This window comes from Dipodomys spectabilis, unplaced genomic scaffold (genome assembly GCF_019054845.1).
Source record: "Dipodomys spectabilis isolate Male_0828 unplaced genomic scaffold, ASM1905484v1 ptg000427l, whole genome shotgun sequence".
Taxonomy (NCBI): domain Eukaryota; kingdom Metazoa; phylum Chordata; class Mammalia; order Rodentia; family Heteromyidae; genus Dipodomys; species Dipodomys spectabilis.
In genome coordinates this window covers 1,001,064-1,021,412 of record NW_024871104.1, presented here as the reverse complement: position 1 = coordinate 1,021,412, position 20,349 = coordinate 1,001,064, and positions in this window count along the sequence as shown.

Sequence of the window (20,349 nt, the reverse complement as noted above, 5' to 3'; positions counted from 1 at the left end):
GTGCTCATATCACAACACTGCATGTCCTGTACATCCCCCCCAACCCACCCCACACCAACCCCCACCGCACACATAAGGATCTATAGCATGTGTTTTGTTTTCCTTGTTGTTGGAGGTGGGGTGAGGGTGTTTGCCAATCTCAAGGTTTGAACTCAGTGCCTCATATTCTCACTCAGCTTACTTGCTTATGGCTGGTGGGCTACCACTTGAGCCACATGCTTAGCCCTGCATTTTTGCTGCTTATTTTAGAGATGGAATCTGGACTGGTTGAAACCATTAACTTCTAATCTCAGCCTCCTGAGTAGCTAAAATTACAGGCAAGAGTCACCGGTGCTCTGTTGGAGCTATAAAATTTAGTATTTTACTTGTTGGATTTCAGTCTTTCTTGGATCTGATTCTTAGCTACTATTCTCTTGTTTCGCCTTTTCAGAAAAGGAATGTTTGTCCTGTGCCATTGCAATGTAATATTGGAAGTACGTAATTTGCTTTATGATTTTTTTTTCTTTTTACAGGGCTCACAGTTAAGTTTGCCTTCTATCTCAGAGGAGACTTTTAACTGTATTAGTACTGTTAAGACTTTGGGGACTCTTGAAGATGGACTCAATACATTTTCTTTTTCATTATGAGATCACCAGGAGCCTTCAGCAGGCCATGGCCCAACATCATGCTTTGAAATGCAATGTTTCCCACAGGCTCACACACTGAACTGATGAAAGCTTGATGCCTGGCTCTGGTGCCATTTTGAGAGGTTGCAAAAACTTGGAGACATAGAGCCTCACTAGAGGAAGTGGGTCACTGGGTATATAGCATATCTTTGAAGATGATACTGAAACCTCAGACTGCTCATTTTTCCTGCTACATGGCTATATGATGTTAAACTTCCTGCTCTGCCACACTCTTCTGGCCATTTAGGAACAGACACTCTAAACCTGTGACCTAAAAGGAACCTTCCCACCTTTAAACGGACTGTGTTTGGTATTTTGTCCCAATCACAAGGAGAGTACTAAATATTAGATATCACAGCACAGAAATCATCTTATCCTGAAGATTCAGGTATCGTAATCACCTTAACACATCAAAACAAACAGACCTCCAGGTCTTTTTGACAACTCAGCCTGTTGGATATTTCCCTAGATGTTGTAATTGGCATTGGACTAATCACCAATTCATAATACAGAAAACAAAATTGAACTTGTACTCAAGAGTTAGAGGTGCAATACTGCACATCTTCTATGTGATATGTCACATGGATGGCTTCATTTTTGCCTACAGCATTCTGGGTGGCCTAGTTTTCAGATTACAGAAGTCTGATAACCTCATGAAGGCAGAGCAATAAAATATCCTACTGAACTGGAATTTCAGTTTCATAGCTGGTCACTTTTGGGAACCAAAATCAAAACAAAACAAAACAAGAAAACCAATAACTGAAAACAAGGAGAAGAAGGCAGAGATGAAGAGAAAGAAAGTGTCTCAGAAATGGATGTTTCTATATATTATATAAAATAACATTACTACTACAAAATTAAAGGCAGGAAAAGCCTTTACAGGATTTATAACTGAAGCTCCCCACATTTGTCACATATAGCAGTGTATCTTATTAGACTACCACAATCCACCATAATTTTTAAAAGCCCAGTTTTTAAGAGATACAGACACATGTCACCACACCAGAGAAATAACCTAAACTATCTAAAGTATTGGCCGATGACAAATAGTACCTAAACTGAACAATAGAGTAATAGTAGAACTCAAGTACTGCCTTCTGAACAATAATAATAATAATGATAGATCCATTATAACTAATAATTATATGCTGATGGTAATTAATTTTGTAACTTACTATTTCTATTAGAGCTAGCAAATCATGGCAGTAAATAACTACAAGAATAATGGTTACCCATTCAGATATATAACAAGACTGAGGGACTCTGGAGAAAAGGATAGGAGGATTTTTTCATACCAGGGACATGTCAGGAACATCTTGCCCATGTAATTGTAACCCCTCTGTACAGTATTTTCACAATAAAAAAAAGAGAGAGAATAAAGGATATATGGATGAATTCTGGGAAAGTCAGAGTTAACAGCTCAATATTGTCAATAGGTCAGTGGTGTTTACCCAGCCCATTTTACCCTTTACTTCATGTGCTATCTCTACTTGGAGCTTTTAAGTTTACTTCAACCAATTAGAATCATTCAGGGAACCTTTGGAAAGTACTCATGAGACAGAAGCCTTCATCTTGCTTTTAGTTCTAGAAAAAAAGTCAGTGGAGACACAAGCACTAATGAAGAAAGAGTTTGCTGATTTCTCTATCATAGGCATTCCAATGCATTCAGCAAATCAACAGCCGTAAGGTTAGGTCCCAGGATCCTCTTGGACTTCCAACAACTTTGTAAACACAGCATTACTTAAGCATAGTATTTTGTAAGCACATTATTATAGACCTTTCTGCCTAAAGTGTCTCCATTGTTCTAAGCCTAGAAAGAGAACATATTGTTCTTAACAGCTATAAAAATAATAAATACAGGGGGGAATTTAATTATCTAATAATTAAAATACTATAGTAAATTATATAAATATAAAATAAAAATTATATAAATATATAAATATAAAATATAAATATAAAATCCTATGATAAACAATAATTACTATGATGCTAACTACTATCCATTGTATTCCATATTATACTACACAATGTGATAATAAAAAGACATAAAAGTGTCAAGCATAGAAAGAAACTTATTATTTACAGATGAAATGTTTTTACCTACTATGTTTCAAAAGAATCTGCAGAACTGATAAATGAATGCAGCAAAGTCATTGTATAATAGGTCAGCAAAGTGATCATTCCAGTAAGAAATTAATAAAAATAGAATTCATTCATCAATATATTTCTCAATAGCAACAAATATCATTAATATCTAAGTACCAAACATTATCTAATGACATATTTGTAAAACTTTGAAACAAGATCAGGGTGTGGTAGTAAGAACTTATGAGATTTGTGGTCTGAAGCTGTCCTAAGGCAAAAATGCAAAGTCCTATCTGGATAGTAACTAAAACTGGAAAAGGAAGAGCCTGGAGGCATGGCTAAAGTCATACAGCAAAACCCTAAGTTCAAACCACAGTACCATCAAACAAATGTTGAAAAAGATCTAAATAGAAGGGTTATACTCTTCTTTCTATGCATATCTAAATTTCTTGAGAGTAGGGGCTAGGTCCTTTGAGACTAAATTTCCTTAGGCTCTGGTACCATGCCAGGCATTCATTAGGTGGTCAGTTGGTATGGGGGGAGGGGCAGAGAACAAAAGAGAAATTATTCAAGCAGAAAATAGAATTGTTAAGTGAAAGAAAACCCACAGTGTCTGATGAAGAGAGAATATGCATTAGGAGTACAAAGGACTCAATCTCCAAATCTCCCATTTAAATTTCTCCTCTCTCTTAAAGGAATAAATTGTACTTTAAAAACATCTGCCGTAGCAGCTTTTATGTAAATTACATATCTGTTTCCTAATTATTTTAGACTGCTACCATTGATTAAATACAGTAGGTTCGAGAAATAACTCCTTAAATTGCTTTTCATCTTGAATTCATTTTCAAAAAGATTGCAAGCTGCATTAAGTGACAACTTAAGTGCTGAGTTATTTGGATAAAAGATCGGGAACCCAAAGTTTCAGATACCTTACCGTCACAGTGTTACAAAATAAAAATCAGCCCAGATGCCCTTCAGTGGATAAATGGATGAAGAAAATATATACACAACTGAATTTTACTCATCTATTAGAAAAAATGCTATGGTACCATTTGTAAAGAATTGGAAAGACCTGGAAAAAATGATATTTTGTGAAGTTAAGTCAGGCCCAGGTAGCCAAAGGTTGCATCTTTTCCCTTATATGTGGAAGCTAGATTTAGCTTCTAAACTTATAAGAAAATGTGTATGTTGGGCAGTATGCAAGTGTATACAAGTTATTAACCAAAATATTGTACATTCAAGAGAAAACTTACAGTGTAATTTTCTTGAAAAGACAAATCCAAGTTCAATAAAATAGGGGGAGGGTACTTGAAAGGGGTATGGTGAGGTCAAAGGGAAGAGGAGAAGAGGGGGAAAATGCAGTCAAGAATTCAATAGATATCCTACAAAATTAAGGAGCTGTACAAGATATTATGTCGAAATGAACTTTACAACTTTGGCGTGAGGGGGCTGGGGGGAGAGATGGGAAAGGATGGTAAGGGGAAACAAAGGAGGAGGCAACAATGCTTGATAAGAAATGCACTCATTACCTTGCTCATGCAATTGTAACCCCTCTGTATGGTATTTTCACAATAAATAAATTTAAAAAAAAAGAAGAAGACTGAAATAAAGGCTGAGTAGGAGAGAAAAGGGTGAGGATATTCAAAGGAGTGACATTGATCCAGATGTATTATATGCATAAACCATTACATGTTAACTCTTTTGTACAACTACTTAAAGATGATTTATAGGGGCTGGGAAGGTGGCTCAGTGGTAGAGCACTTGCTTTGCATGCTCAAGGCCCTGGGTTCGATTCCTCAGCACCACATAAGCAAATAAGAAAAAAGCCGGAAGTGGCGCTGTGGCTCAAGTGGTAGAGCGCTAGCCTTGAGCTGAAGAGCTGAGGGACAGCGCCCAGGCCCAGAGTTCAGGCCCCACGACCAGACCCCCAAAAAAAAAAAAAAAGATGATTTATAAAAAAAAGTCTGTAAATATAATGAAAATAAAACAAAATGATTGTTCTGTTTTTGAGAAGTTTTGAATATTATAGTTGCCTAGGAATTTAAGAGAAGTTCCACAATGGACAACCTGGAGGTCAGGACCACATGGCCTCCTTTCTTCTAATACCCAGGAGGTCCTGAGTAGGCAACCTCTGATCATACCTAACAATAAGAATTTTCCTGTGTTATATATGTTTATTGGGGTAACATATCCTCATTGAGACTACAAGTCCATGTAGTGATGTCATTATTTTAGACCAATAAATTTCTGATGAATGGATTAATGAAGAAGGAAGCAAAATTTTATTTATTTAGTATAAGTATCAAATTCTACTACTACAATGAGTGCAGCCAATATTTTACCAATCATTTATATTATCTTCTTATAATTGTTATAGCAGAGGAGGATCCAGCAGGGCTAGAAATAAGCAAGCTATTAGACCATGAAATGTCAGGGAAGCAAGAAGAAAAGAACATTTGAAGATGGTACCATTCCACAGTGAGGAAGAATAATAATACTAAGAGATCAAGGAAGAGCCCCAAGGTTTGGTGACATGGCAAATATGAGCCAGCTTACAAAAAGCTATTTTAGTTGAGATGCTCAAATATTATATCAAAGTACATAAATTAGATTAACATACAATAATTTTATTATATATATAGTAAAAATATTATACAGAGAGGTTACAGTTACATGAGTAAGGTAATGAGTACATTTCATAGCAAGCATTGTTACCTCCTCCTTTATTTTCCCCCTACCATCACTTCGCTCCCCACCTCCCCAATTCCTCCTGCCCCCTCGCCTTCCCCCGGACTTTGGAAAGTGTGTTTCCAACATAGTGTCCTGTACATCTCGTTGTCACAATGGATCAACCTGAATCCCCACTGAAGCATTCCGCTATTCCCCTTCCCCTCTCCAAATTACAAAAATGTTTATACAAGATGCAGAACAACAACAATTTTCTTTTAAACTACATTTTCAAAAAGATTTTTCTTTATCAGTTAGGAGACATAGCATAGCACATCATGAGAATTCAGCCTAGAGAGCTAAAATCAGAATTCAGAAGCTGGGATAAAATATATGCTAATGATAGATATCCTTTGGTTCACAGCTCAATCTCTGCCTAATAGCAGATATTTTAACCTGTCAAGCATATAATCTGTCAAATAACCAGTCAATTCTCTCATTTGTTCAGGCCAACTTGAAATGAATTCATGGTATTTGACATTGTGTCACAGCTAACACTGTATTGAATATTTGTTCCTATATCCCTAGGAATGCCTACGTCCCTTGTATCTATCTTTCTTGAGTATAAAATATTTTCCTGGTAGTTCCTTCAGGCCTTCTTGAGAATACATCCCTCATGTATAATTTCAACTGGATTTCCAAATATTGCAAGTTAAATTAGCTTCAAACCAAGGAGACCCTCTCACTAGAGATGGATATGAAATGAAGCATGTCCAATTATGCTCAACCAGTGCACATTGACTAGCAGCAAGAGTGGAGATCAGAGCCTCACAGTGCAATAGACACAGCTGAATTCTTCCCACTGAGTTTTTCTCCATCCGATTATGTGCTGATCCACTGAACACACAAAAACCTATGCCTTGGTCCATAGAATAAAGCAATTAGTAATGCATACTAGTTGTAGATTTTGAAGTGACAATTTTAATTTAGTCCCTGAGAAAATATCTGACTAGACTTTGCTCCTTAGACCACCATCCCTATGAAATGTATAATGTTCACAGCAAAGTAAGTACATGAAGAATTGCTCTGTTGAAAACAGGACAGCTAGCTAGACACCAGTGGTTCAAGTCTGCAATCCTAGTTACTCAGGAGGCTGAGATCTTAGGATCACAGTTCACAGCCAGCCCAGGCAGGAAAGTCTATGAGACTCTTATCTTCAATAAACTACTCAGAAAAAGACAGAAATGGTGCTGTGGCTCAAGTGGTAGAGTGCTAGCCTTGAGCTCAAGGACAGTGCCCAGAACATGAGTCAAAACTCCAGGACTGGCAAAAAAAATCAAATGAAGGAAGAAAGGAAGGAAGGAAGCAAGCAAGCAAGCAAGCAAGCAAGCAAGCAAGCAAGCAGGGAACTTTGAAGGTAGGAAGAGAAGTTTCCTTGTCCAAAAGAGAAGCACACACAAGCCATAAAACTACTGTGTTCAGGAGACAGAAAAACATTGTTACAATAGTGAACATCTGTCCAAAAAATAGCATTCATTATTCTTTATTTTTATTTAGTCCTTGAAAAAATTTATGATATTTACACCATCACAGAACAAGTAGAAAAATATGATGTGAGTCATAATTATATTGCTGATTTGATGTACAATTCTATTACATTTCTGAGAATTATATAATGTTTTTCACTCTGAGACAAGATGCAATAACCCACTTGTGTGGAGTATGGACTTGTCCTTTCTCCTCAGTTAACTGTGCTGATCAAAACTGCACCTAGTTTGCTGTACTTTGCACAAGAAAAAAAACCTATTTGGACCTCTTAAAGGAAACAGCATTATTTGTACAAAATGAATTATTTTGAGGTTGATCATGGTTCCTCCAAGCAGAATGCTGCACAGAAAAATCTCAAGCTTGGTCAACTCAACAAAAGACATTTAATTTATTGCCTTCCATCTAATGTTGAAAAATAGCTCTTAAAAATCTTCAGGAAAAAAAGAAACCATTAATTTCTAAACTAATCTGAATTGAGGTAATTTGACAGAATGTGTTTCCTCAAATTGATCACATAATTTAAAATATAGGGAATGTTAGCCTGTAACTTTCCTTGAGTGTTTTTGTCATTAGTTGTTATAAATGCTCAAAATTAAACACCACTGGTTTATGCCTGTAATCCTACATACAAAGAATGCTGAGACTTGGGGTGATTGTGATTCAAAGCTGGGCCAAGCAGAAAAGTCCACAAGACTCCATCTTCAAATAACCAGGCTGGAGGTGTGACTCAAATGGTAGAGTTCCAGCTATGCACAAGCAAGTCCAGCAAGAGCATGGTACCCCTGTGTTCAAGGTCTGGTACCAGAACAACAACAGAAGAAGGAACGCTTAACATTTTACCTAATCATGTCTCAATTGATTTCTATTTCTGCTATGTAGACACTGGAATTCAGAGACTCACTGTTAGCTGTCCCCTAGCAAACAGCCCCTGCGTATAGGTGACCAGTCCCTCTCAGTCTAGATAGAATTGTAGCTGCATACCGAAAGGGTTTGCCAAGAGAATGAGGTAGAAACTTATTGCCATTTCAGTCTAGTCTTGGAAGTCACACTACACCATTTTATTGCACTCATAAACATTCCAGAGTTAAGAAGAAGGAACATCATATACCTTGCGTCTCAGTGGGATAAGTACTAAAGACAAATTTTAAGACAAGCATTTGAGATTAAAGATATTATTTTATCCAATTTGGAAAAGCACAACAAGCTACCCTGCAAATGTTATTGGGTCATGTTAAACTGAAAGGTTGTTAATGGATTTTTAGAATCTTAATCCAATTTAGCTCAGAGTAAGTAGATTTAAACACTTTGGCAAGGAAAGAAGGAAAAATGGCTGATGACTTCTGTAATGGAGAAGACCCATTAAAACATCTTTATTTTGTACCTTTACTGTGTCTTCAAACTCTCAGCTTTACTTACTCCAAATTGGTGCTCTACCACTTGAGTCATGCCTCCAGTCTAGCATTTTGATGTTTAATAGAGAGAGCCTTGTGGATTTTTCTTAATGGACTGGCTTCTAGCTGGGATCCTTAGATCTCAGCCTCCTGAGGAGGTTAGATTACAAATGTGAGCCTTCAGTTCTAGTTCTTGGCTCCAGTTAATTTTTTTTTTTAATTTGAAAAGGTTATCAAAATACTTCTTTTGGATTTTCTTTGTAACCTTCAACAAAAATAATACATCAAATTTCAGATTTTGGTGCATTAAAAACACATCATAATGCAAAAGCAAATAAGAAAAATTATCTTGTGTTAATTCAGACATTAAAAAAATTATACCCTTGAGCACATAGAAGATCAAGCACAGCACCCAGAGTCAAAAATAAACACAGGACAGGCAAAAAAAAAAAAAAAAAGACAAAAAGACAAAATTGCTAAATAATTTCAATTTTATACTTTTGAAAATACAAGTATTTTTGCAAAAGTAATAAATTAGGATAAGAGATAACAAAATTATTTTATCTACTTCTGTTTTTATTATCTTTATTTATTTATTTATTTATTTTGGATTCGGTGGTGGGACCTGAACTCTGGGCTTGGGCGCTGTCCCTCAGCTCTTCAGCTCAAGCTTAGCGCTCTACCACTTGAGCCACAGCGCCACTTCCGGCTTTTTTCTTTTTGCTTATGTGGTGGTGAGGAATCGAACCCAGGGCCTCCGGCAGGCAAAGCAAGCGCTCTACCATTGAGCCAACTTCCCAGCCCCCTATCTTTAAATAGCTGTACAAATGAGTTGTCACTTAACAAAACAGTTTATGAATACAATGTATCTTGATCAATGTTACCATCATCAACATTCTCACCCAGCTCTCCTCTCTCCTCCACTTTTCTTGCTCTTCTTAATTTGTAGCATATACATTAGATTCTTGACTGCACTCTTCCCCTCTTCTCCTCTTCTTTTGTCTACTTCTATTCCCTTTATTTCACCCCATGTCTTTACCTACATGGAAACACTTAATTTAAACTGTCCAAGCTGCAGGAGAAGAGAACCCTCAAAAATGTCTTCAAAATCATTTATATTGTGCTTTTGTAATAATTCGGAGTGTTGTTGCTATCTTCCTTCAGTCAACCATTTAAGTATTCATATTGCTAATATCAACTCACCCTCTCCAACATTATTTTTCCAAGATAGAACAAGTGCAAAAAAGTGTAAGAGATACACTGTATTCCAAAACTGCTTTGCTAAATGGCAAATCTTTTGTATAACTAATTAAAGATAATAGTGAAAAATTGTAGAGCAAAAGGAAAAAAGAATATAGAACAAAATAGGTACAAAATTTTTATGAACCAAATCTGAAAATGGTCCACATTTGTTTAGTTTCCATGGCCAGAACTCCCCAGTGTAGCAAATTTCAAAACAAGATGGGAATATTAGCATAAATATTTTTCTGAAAAGTAGCATCCACTTTTCTTTTTTTGGGGGGGGGCGGGGGAGTCCGGTCATGGTGCCTGAACTCTGGGTCTGGGTGCTGTCCCTCAGCTCTTCAGCTCAAGGCTAGCGCTCTACCACTTGAGCTACAGCACCACTGCTGGCTTTTTTCTTTTTGCTTATGTGGTGCTGAGGAATCGAACCCAGGGTCTCAGGCATGCAAGGCAAGCGCTCTACCACTGAGCCACCTTCCCAGCCTGCATCCACTTTTCTTAAATACATTTCATCCATTCTTTTACAGCATGGCCTTCTGGGAGCTAACCTGCAGTGCATCTCCACCTTGGATTACCACTTGTACAGTTTCTTTTCAATCCACAGCAATCCATAACTTATCCTGGTCTCTGCTGATCAGATTAATTCTCTGCTCCCAGATTAATTCAGCTCCAGGCTCTTAGATTCGGGCTATCAATGCAGAGGATGAATGTCTAAAGGTATCAGGAATGAGATGTCAATCTACTGCTGTTCTTTTCTGACTTCTCTTAGCACCTTGTGGTGCTCATTTTTAATCTCTAAGCCTGTTTTGCACTGGGCCCCTGGTGGTTAGTCATTCTTGTAAAGTTAGTTAATTCAATAGGTAATTGGTAGATGTGCATTCATGAAAGTATAGCATAGATAAAATAAAAAAATTTGAAGGATTCACTCAGTTATCTAAATCTATATAACACAATATGAAAATGTAGGTTTAAGGAAAAGGCAGCATCTCTTGTTTTCTATGGATGAGGTGTCTGGATTCAGTTAGGTGGTTTCTCTGGCTTAGGTTCTGTTGCAGGCTGTAATTAAGATGTCAGCTGAGGCTGAACTCATCTCAAGCTTTCACTAGTGGAGGATCCTGCAAGTTCAGTCGTGTGCTTGTTGGTAAAATTCCATTTCTTACTGATGTTACTCTGAGGCCACCCTCAGTTTGGGGCCCCTTCATAGGACCTAGGGTGACTGGCTACTATTATAACAAGTGAGACAATAAGAGGATAAATAGGATGGAAGACAGAGACTTGGAAACTTAAGTCTTTAATATAATGGTCCATTATTTTTATCTTACACTATTTACCTAAAGGAAGATAATTAGTCCAACATACAGTGACAGGCTAGACCGCCTAAAAAGCTCTTGTTCTCTCCTCTTTCCACATCAATAATTGGGACAGCCCTTTTAGTCATTCTTATTAAAAATACATGTATCAATTAGAAGTACACTATACAATTTAACTGAAACAACACTCCCTTGAAGGAAAAAAGGGGATACATCAGGCTGAATAAAAAAGTTAATAATGTCATAATATGCTAAATAAAAAATTCTGTTCAGCCCTATAATGAAATCCAAGTTGCACAGAGTCCCTGTCTCTGTAATACCACCACCTTCATTCTTAGTGTGAAAATGTGATAAATTCATTTGGGGAATGATTATTCAGAAGTACTAATGGAGATTTATGCCCTTATATAGTTAAAATTAAATTCCTGCCCTTTGCTACATCCTAGGCCTATGGCTTGAATGAGTCTCTCAAAAAGTCTGCCTTAGGCCAAGCACCAGTGGCTCACACCTGTAATCCTAGCTACTCAGGAAGTTGAGATCTGAAGATCATGGTTCAAAGCCAGCCCAAGCAGGAAACTCCATGAGATGCTTATCTCCAATTAACCACCAGAAAACTGGAAGTGGCAGTATGGCTCAAGTGGTAGACAGCTGGTCTTGAGCTGAAGAGCTCAAGGACAGTGCCCAGGCCCAGAGTTCAAGCCCCATGACTGACAAAAAAAAGTCTGCATTAGAAATATAATCTCCAATATTAAGAGAATTGGCCTGATGGTAAAAGTTTAGGTCATAAAGATCAATATAAAGAAAGAGACCAACACCAAGTATAAAAGGGTCTAAGGCCCAGCAATCCCACTTTTGGGCATTTATCCAAATGATCACAAACAAGACCACACTAAAGCTACCAGCACAACTATGTTTATTGCAGCATTATTTACCATAGCTAAGATATGGAACCAACCCAGATGTCTCTCAGTAGATGAATGGATCAACAAAATGTGGTATATATACAAAATGGAATTCTATGCCTCCATCAGAAAGAATAACATTGCCCCATTTGTTAGGAAATGGAAAGACTTAGAAAAAATTATATTAAGTGAAGTAAGCCAGGCCCAAAGAAACATAGGTCCTATGGTTTCCCTTATTCGCAATAACTAGTATATGTCGGAGTCAAGCAGAAAAGGTCAGATAAGTTGATGTTAGGGGAATGAACCCCAAGATAAGTATTCAAATTTTTTTGTTTTTTTTTTCTCTCATGCAATTGTTTCTATCATATTTATAAGATGATTTCTATGTTGCTTTGTATGTCCCTCCCCCACAGTATAACCCATACTTTCACTGTTTTTGATGTTGGTATAATTTGTGGAGGGGAAGGGAAAAAAACAAATCGTTTAACTAGGGATACAGGTGGAACCCATTGCAACAATGAGATGTACAAGTCATTATGTTGAAAAACGAACTTAACAACTTTGGTGGGGGGTGGGGGGAGGATCAGGTGGGGGGAGGGGAGGAGTATGGGAAGGGATGGAAAGGGGAATCAACGAGGAGGCAAAAATGCTTGATAAGAAATGTACTCATTATCTTGCCCATGTAATTGTAACTCCTCTGTATGGTATTCTCACAACAAAAACAAAAAAAGCTGAAAACTTCCCAAAAAAGGGGGGGGGGGGTCTAAGGCTATGATATATTCTTTTACTCCATAATGTCCTCTATTTGCCTTTCCACCAAGAGAGGATACCACAAGAAAGCCTTTACCAGATGCTGGATCCTTGAGCTTAAATTTCCCAACCTTCAAGTCTGAGTGAGTAAATTCTGTTCTTTCTAAATGTCCTAGTCTCAGGTCTTCTGTTTTAGGAGCACAAATGGACTAAGCCATCTTCTAAGGACATTTATCCTTTGCAGCCATGCTACCACTGCCTTAACTATAATACATTTATGATGGAAAGGGTTTATTGAGCATAATGAGGTTTCCAATGGGATCAACAATAGATGCAGACTTCAAAGTAATGCAATTTAGACACTGAGCTTCCTTGGACCTGTAAATTTGCAACATGCCTGCTGTCCCTTTCCTGCTCAGTCATGGAAGATGTGGAGCATCCATGTTTGAAGGAGGACAGATGGCCTCTCCACACAGCAGGCAGGCCTCCAGGGCTCAACAGTAAAGAGTTGAAAGAAAATTCCACTTTGGTTTTGAAGTATATGGGCCAACAAAGGGCTCTAGAACTCACAGTTCTTTTTTTAAATTCTCTTAAATTTCAAAACGAACGGAAATGTCAGGACTCTCTTAAGGAGAGTAGGATATTGAGCAAATAATAAATTAGCAGCCATTAAATTTCCTTGAGTCCACTTTAAGCTGGTGAGCCCAGAAATATGTAAAGAATAAAGGGAAAAGAAGAAAAGAATGAAACTGTGTTTACCAGACCACTTCTCCCATGTCTTCAAGGATTAATCTCGTCCTTTTTAAATTAGAAGATAAATCAGTTATTGTATTTTCAGATAGTACAATATCACATTAGAAAGATCCCATTTTAGTAGTGATTTTATTTCCTCAATTCTTACTGTTTCAAAACAGTAAACCATAGTAACTTAAACCTTGCTTCTATGCTGGTTCTTCCTGTTTTCCTTGTATTTAAACTTCTGTATTCCACACACATTCCAAAAAATAATAACTAGTCTCTATTCACTTATGGCCTTTATTCCCAATGTAATTCAAATAATTCATTTTGACTCCTTCAGTGGATCTTATACTTGGATATGAAGTGTGTGTCCCCCGCCCTGCCCCCATCAAAGGCTTATCATCAAGGGCCTGGTCCTAACCAGCAGCACCATTGACAAGTGGTTGGATCAGGGAAGCATTTACTTCATTAATGGTTTAGCCTACAAATGAGTTTGTAGCCAAATGAACTATTAAAAGATGGATTATGGATGAAGAATGTTGTTCAGTGGGGATGTGACTTTGAAGGGCCTATCTTGCTCCTGGCTCCTGGCTATCACTCTGCTTCTTAGATGTCAGAATGCAAGCAATTTTCTACTGCTATGCTTTGCTGTCATGATGATGCTCTGACTCACCATCTCAGGTCCATAGCAATGGAGCCAACCAACCATGAACTAAAACCTATGAAACCACACAACAGACTAAATCTCTCCTCCTTCAAAATGTGCCTCTTAGTTATTTGTCACAGAGACAAAAAGTCTATCACAACCACCATCTTCAACTATAATTTTTAACTTAAATGCTTATAAAGTTAACAGTACTTCCACACAATTCCAGATTATTGCTTTGTATTTAATTTAGATTAACACCTTCCAAGAAATACTACTTTCTCATTTATAAACCTCACTCCCTTGGGCAATTTCTCACTTCTCTCTTTGCCCTTTGTATCATCTACTTGGATTTCCTCTTTCCATTCTTCTGTTGTCATTGTGGCCCAAACTTTTGTTACCATATGACAAGACAAATGCTGTGCTGAGCCACTATTCACCTGCCTCCAGTGTTATGCTGGAGCCAGTTTTTACCTATCTATGAGAGGGTAACTATAAAATGTTGGGAATATGCCGGCTGATTTTATCCATATGTTAGCTATAAACTGCTGAAATAGCATGGAATGAATGAAACTGAAATTGAAGGGAAATTTTTAATTGAAGAATCACTGTATACTTTAATATTTTTGTATTATATAATGTCCCAATTGACCATAATGGGCATATTTACACTACACAAATTGGAAGGTATAAAAATCAAGACTCTTTTCTTTTTGAAGAGCCAAGTAATAAACATGTTTAGCATATTATTGTCTATCACACAGACAAATACACAAATCAATAGCTCCTTAACTCTACCTCAATGAAGAGTCCATGACAGGAAATGCTCTTGGTGTGGTCAATCAGAGTAGACCCTGTAGGACCAATACACACACACACACACACACACACACACACACACACACACACACCCCAAAAGATATCTATAGCCTCTGACTGTAATTACACACACACACACACACACACACACACACACACACCAAAAGATATCTATAGCCTCTGACTGTAATTTCAGGTTAGGCAGAGACATAGGGGAAAAGAAAGATGGAATAGCATAGAGGATAAGGATATGAAACCTGAGAACAGTCTCATGAAGAAGGCCCCTAACTTATGCAATGAGCATTCTTAGTGAAGGTAGTATCTCTGTCTTTATCTCACCCAAATTGCCCTTTATGAGGTGAGACCAAATGGACAATGGATGTTGGATTTAGAACATTGCATACAGGATATTGAATTTAGAACAGCCCAGACTCATGACAGAAACATCAGAAAATTTTTAGACTTGGCTAAAAATAAAGTTAAAAATTTTCTCTCTTGTGGATGGCTATTATACAAAATCTTCATGACATTATGAAAATTCCCTAGTTGTTCTCTGTTTTTTATATTCCTCCCTGCAGTTAACTTTAAACAAAATCTTCCAAAAGATAGCTTATAAGTTGTGACGGTGATTTAAATTACAAGAAACACTTTGTGGCTGACTCCGTAACTTAATCATCAATATGAACTGGAAAATTCCCATTCAGTAAGTGTGTTTCAGTCTCTTTGATGTTTACTGTATAATTTCTCTGTCTCAAATGCAAGATGGTGAAGACTTTCATCTTTCCTCCTTCCTCATTATTTGTGATTCATAGGTTTGGGTTGAAAGTATTTTTAGCAGAACTTTTTGGAAAAAAGTATTTAATGTTGAAATGTTTACTATAGGTTGTTAGACTATATACTATATATGCTATATACTGTACTATACTGATTGTTATATATCAACCAAAATAATTTTAATTATGAAATGCTTGTAAATGTTGCATTTCATTTTTTCTATATAAAATTACTTTTCTAAAGACTATTAAAAAGTCTTATTATTTTCTGATACTTTGACAAATCTCATTATCAATAAAAATAGTAAATTGAATGATTATTAAACTTCTAAATACATATTGTTATTTTTAGCTACTATTTGGGGTCTTCCCAAATAGTAGTTAATTTCTATAATCTACAGTAAATTATAATAACATATTTTATAACTCTGAATTCCACTTACATTTTCCAAAAAGCAACACTTCTGATCTAAAATGTATTTTCCTTCTTTGAATACATCATAGGATCATCAAATAATTAAATGGGTACAACTTATAATTAAACACTTGGAATTAGTATAATAAACAAACTTCATTTTAATCTTTATGCCTTACTAAAACTCATTACAGCAAAAGTGCACACATTCATATTTTCTCTCTTTTTCCAAAAATGTATCAACTGGGTTAAGATTATGATATATGTATATGTGTGTATGTATATATATATATATATATATATATATATATATATATATATATATATATACAAACTAGAGTTTTATTTTGAGTTTTATTTAATGGAGCCTGTAGAGAGCTGCATGCAGCCGCACCTTAAAGATGGCGCCGGCTTCCACCCTCCGCCTTCCCGATGGCGAGCCTCTCTGTGGTAAACAACTCCTTATATGGCTAAGGCATAGAATCTGGCTTGCTTCCACGCACCTGGACCTATTGATGGCTCTCACGTCCTTATCAGGGTTGGCTACCCAGCGGGTACTTAAGGCTGTGTGGAATTCTCCCGGGGTCAGAAGATTGCTCAAAGGTCCTGAATAAACTGCGGAGAGAAGAGCTCGGTGTTGCGTCTTCCTTGCTGGTCGAGGTGGTCGTGACAGGAGCCAACTTGAGATCACCATAAAAAAAATTAAGCCAGACCAGACAATTATTTCATGCTTAAAAAAATTGTGAAATCAAGACTAAAAAAGACAATGAAACCTGGGCACCTGTGGCTTATGCCTATAATCCAGACTAATCGAGAGACTGAAATCTGAGGATCAAGATTTGAAGCCAGCCCTGGCAAGAAAGTCTATAAGAATCAACCACCAAAAAGCTGGAAGTAGAGCTGTGGCTTAAATAGTATAGTACCAGCCTTGGGAGAAAAAGCTAAAGGACAACATCCATAAAATCAGCAGGAGCACTCTTTTGGAATAGGAAGGGTTTCGGTTGAAGTCAAGCCTCTTGACTTTCCACTTTACTTTAGAGGATGTATATACTCAATGTACATTTTAGGCAAGTATCAATATCAAAATGAAAATCTATTAATGGGGCTAGGAAGGTGGCTCAGTGGTAGAGCGCTTGCCTTGCATGCATGAGGCCCTCGGTTCGATTCCTCAGCACCACATAAGCAGAAAAAGCTGGGAGTGGGGCTGAGCCTCAGGTGGTAGCGCTAGTAGAAGAGCTGGGGGACAGTGCCCAGGCCTAGAGTTCAAGCCCCACAACTGACAAAAAAAAAAAGAAAGAAAGAAAGAAAAGAAAAAAGAAAGAAAACCTATTAATCTGTACAAAAAATTCTGAGAGCTGAATGTTGAAAATAGTGAATATATTACATAAATAGTGAATATATTACATAATATTAAAGTCTTCACAATAAACTGATGGTGTGTTAGCAATTAGAAAACAAAAGCAATAGATATTGTATTGTTTTCTATATTAGCTTAAAATCTCAGTACCATTTTTATTTATTCGAAGAATCTTACAAGTCAACTATTTTTTCATCTCCATCCATTTGCATCTTATTTTAATTGTCTTCCATTTCTTCTTAATGAGAACCTAATGTTAATCTGCCTAATATGATGTCATTTTCCACTCTGTCTACCTTTGTGCTAGAATTCTCCCAAATTTTGAAGATACAATCATCTTGCAACTTGCATCTTTGTAAAATTTTTTAAAAAAACACTAGGAGGAAAATGTACTGAACAAATCCACATAGACCTAATTTGTAGTCTTAATAAGACTCACTTGTCAACTGATCAAGATACCTTGTAATGCATAGATGGATATGTAGAAATAAGTCCCCTTTATACAATTAATTGATGCTAATGAAATTGTGTGAATGAAGACTCAAAACCTGGGAACTTCCAATGACTGTTCAATATCAGAATATGGTGATATGGGAATACAAAAGGTTGGCCATGGTGTAGTATGCCTATGGTCCAAGTACTCTAAAGGCTGAAGCTGTAGAACTTGATTACATAGTAAGACCCTATCTCAAAAAAAATTGAAAACATTTTCTTAATTAAAAAAAATTTAAAAGGAAATAAAAAGTACAGGTAGAATCAAATCCAGGAATGCTACTGCCCTCTGAAAAAAATGTCTGAAACCTACTTTGAAACTTTAATTGGTAAATTAATTGGTTTAATTGGTAAGTTTAATTGGTAAGTTCCAATTAGCAACCCACTGTTTTTCAATATCCTAGTTTTAAAAAAGTTATATTTCTCATTAAAAGATACTACCTACATTAATTCAACAATTACAATGGTTAATTTAGGAGCACCAGCTCTTAATAATGAATGTTGGTTCACAGAATGCTAGGATTCTCTCATTGTTCATTACACTAAGTCCTCCATAAATGCCACCCTCACTTGATAAAATATTTTAATTTCAAGTATTGCATTAACTAATTATTATTCATCCTCACTAGTCTATATTTAATTAGAAAGTTAAGACATTTGTCAGACTTTTGATTCACAGATCACTTCCTCTTAATGATCATAGTTGTCTCATTCCATTCAAGCTGCTTTATAAATATATCAAAGACTAGCTAGTTTATAAATAACAAAAGTTTTTTTTCTCACAGTGCTGAGTCTAAGACATGTAAGATCAAGGCACTAGAAAATTTGCTGTCTAATGAGACCTTATACATCCTTCTGTTTCTTTTACATGACAGAAGGCCATGCAACCATGCAAAGAAAGGCCAGATGGATAGAGTGTTCCCTTCCATCTCTTCTGCTATTTGAAGATAAATAGACAACACCATCTATGAAGACCTGGCCATAATCAGACACCGAACTTGTTAGTACTTTGGTCTGGACTTTGTAACCTTCACAATTGCAAGAAACATATTTTTGTTGTCTATAAATTATTCAGGCTAAGGCAATTTGTTATAGCAACCTGAACAGCCTAAGATGGTAGTGAAACAATTGTAGAAAAATACATGAGCAACTGTCTATGATGACATCTTTTAACTAATTTTCTCATTTCATTAACTACTCTTGAATATATATTAGGGACAATCTCTAGCTTTCAGTTTAGAATCTAATGAAGGTAACAGGTAACTAAAGAAAAATTCAACTTATATTCAAACTGGCATTAGAAGAAGCAGGGTCTATATTGGGAATGGTTAGCAGGGCTAATGACATCTAAGATCTTGGGAGCAAGAAATTTTTCCTAGATAAAGTGACATCTAATATTTCTTTCCACCTTCTCCTATCTCTCCTGTCTCTCTTACATGCAGCTTCATGTAAAGATAGAATATAAAAGTGGCTTCCAGAATCAGGACAGTAAGAGGAACAAGAATATATAAATGAGCAAATAGGTACAGTGAAAGAATCGGAAGTTCAAAAATACGTCATGTGGAATATAGTCAATAATATTATATTCTGTAGTTTTTGCAAATGCTAGGTTATAGTTATTGTTGCCACAGAAAGGAATAATAATTATATGTGATGATGGGTATGGTAATTTTAATTTCTTCCACTATAACAATGATATATAACATTTTTCAGTTATTATTTATTTATGGTTATTATGTAACTAAGTCATAGCATCATATTGTATATTTTTACATATATGTGATAAAATTATTTCAAACAAATACTCAAAGAAAACTTTGACCATCACTACTATATGATAAGAAAGGAAAAATATTTTGTATACATTGGAGATCTAACATGAAAAATTAAATAATAAATTAGCTCATTAGCAAGCTCATAGTTTGGTTGTACTGTCAAATCATCAATCTTCAGATATTAATGATTAATCTGAGAATTTAGTTTTAGTTGCATTCTGATGATGGCAACATACTTTTAGTATGGGAATATTCTTTGAAAACTAAACAAAAAGGTAATTATCCATTACCTATATTAGGCTACATAAAATTTTGTAGGCTTGTTATACCTCAGGGTCCTAGATAGGACTTGGAAGAGTAATATGGAATTGAAACAGTGCTTAGAGCACAATATTCAAGATAGAAAAGATGAACTGAAGTCTCAGCAGCAAGACAAAGCTATGGGGTTGCAGATGGACCTCTAGGAAGATGTAGTCTTTATCTTCACTGTTGCCAGGGCAAGTAGCAGATGGGATAAAATTGTTATTCTGTACCCTACCAATTCCATAAGATACTTACATTTTTTAGCCATTTGCAAATACAGAAATAAAAATTAGTCATTGGAAATGTAATGCAAACTACAAAGCTTTTTGCCTAAGTACATACTTTTCTACTGTGGAGTGGAGTAAATGAGGGGACTGGCAACTTTACCTTTTAATCCATTATTCACTGAGTAAGGGGATAAAAGCCTTAGGTAAAGAATGATAGCCTCTTTTCAACCAAAGAATCCTCCCC